The following is a 2,500-nucleotide window of genomic DNA, read 5'->3' on the forward strand; positions in this document are numbered from 1 at the left end:
AATATATATAATGATAAAAATATTATTTTAATATAAATAGAATAGAAAAAACAGATGACAATTTTTATTTTTCTGTTTTTTATTTATTGGTTTTCGTTCAGTAGTTGTTCATATATGTTAATATATATAATAAATATATATATATAATATATATAATATATATATTTATTTATAAAAATATATATAAAATATATAGAAATTATTGGAGTGTATTAATATTATGAGTATACCTGTTTTTTTTTTTTCTTTTTTTTTTTTGTAATTTGTCAAAATAATATAAATAAAAATATAAATTATATATGAATGTATTTTGTTATAATATATACATTTTTATGCATATTATATATATTTTATACTAAGTTTTAATATTGTATACAATATTTCATATATATTTAATTTATTCATATAAAAAAAATAAACATATTTTTTTTTTTAAATATTATAATTATATAATCAATTATTTTTATATGCATAAAAATTTTTATGTTAATATATTATTATATTTTTTTATTTTGGTACATTTTCTAATATTTATAAAGAAGAAATAATCATATGATATATTTCTTTTGTTGTACTGTTCTATATGTTGTAATATATATATTCTCATTCGAAGAATCAATAAAAAAAAAAGAATAAAAAAAGGTAATAACATAAGAAATAGAAAAGAAAAGAATATAATTATATTATAAATATAGAATATAATGTTTATTAGAACAAATTGAATATATCTTAATTATTTAATATTACGATCATCCCTTTTTTTGAATTCCAAAAAATTATGATATATTTAGTCCTTCATAATTTGGGAAAATATATAAAATCCTTACATTTATATATGTATATATAATATATATATATATATATATATATTACTTTTTTTTCGTAAAATTGTTATAAAGGGTATAAGGATTTTTAATAAAGAAAAAATATTATTAAAATATAACATTTTTAAAAAACTATGAAATGTTGAAGAAAATAAAAAAAGATTATTAAAATGATAATGAAAAGCTTCCTATGGTTATAAAATTGTAGAACAGTTGTTTTATTAAATTTTCCACTTTTTGTATATAGGTATATATTATATTTTTAATGCATACTTATTAGTATTTCCTTATTATTTCTAGAAATTATAAGAAAATCAATTTCAAATTTTACCCTAAGGTAAAATGATTATATATATATATATATATCCATATAATGATTTGTTATTCCATGTTATATTATAACTATATACCTTAATATATAAATAAATGTATATCAACATATATAATGTGTGAATGCCTCATAAAACAAATACGCAAAGAAAACAATACAGGGAAATAATAAAAGTTCTAAATAATATAATAATAATTTCATTTATTCATTTGGCATTTAAAAATATTAACATTCATCTTACAGAATAATACATAAAATAGATAACATTATATACACATATTCCCAAATATTATATATCTTTTATTACTTTATATATATATATATATATATATATAAGATTTAAGAAGTACAATTATATAGTAGATCACATAAATTTATTTGAACCCAGCAAACTCTCAATATATTAATATATATTATTTTATATTCTCCAATTTTTTTTTTTTTTTTCTAACGACATATAACAATATATAAGTAGGTCACATTAAAATATAAATCTTTTATATATAACAAAAAAATGATAAAAACAGAAAGATTGGAAAATGAAAAGAACAGAAAAAAAAAAAAAAAAACTATTATTTTATACATGTATTGTATATTATATCTAAATATAAATATACGGAACGCAAACATATATAATATTTGATACTAATATACAAAATATGATATATAATATATATTAAAAAATATTTTAATGGATAATTTAAATTTATATTATATTTATATTATGCCTCGTAATATAAATATATTAGGACTATGTTCTATATATATGTATTTTTTTTTTTTTTTTTTAGTGTTATAGTTTTCTTTAATATATATATATATATTAAATATGATGATATTATATATAATTTAATCCCTTTACTTTGTTATTAAATATTTCTTAACATTAAAATTATATTATGTATTATTTTCTTTTTATAACTTAAGAAGTTACATATGAATTAAGAAAAAGTGGTAATATTCTAAATCTTTCAACATAAAATATATTTTAAGTAATAAATATATTTTATGATATATGTATAAATATATAAATATATATATATTATATATATAATATATATAATATAATAATGTATACATAACTAGGTACCCTTAGATCACCTTATATAAAATAATACTTGCAAATATTATATAAGCAAAATATATATATATTTAAATATTATAACAAAATTTATTATTAAAAAATATAATTATGTATCACTTTATATAAATTATATATATATATATATATATATATATATATGTATAATATTATATATATATTATAAATTATCATTATATATACATAAATCATATTTACCTATAAAGATAATATATATGATTTTATTATATTAGTAAAGAAAGA

This window comes from Plasmodium reichenowi, chromosome 13 (genome assembly GCF_001601855.1).
Source record: "Plasmodium reichenowi strain SY57 chromosome 13, whole genome shotgun sequence".
In the NCBI taxonomy this organism is placed as follows: domain Eukaryota; phylum Apicomplexa; class Aconoidasida; order Haemosporida; family Plasmodiidae; genus Plasmodium; species Plasmodium reichenowi.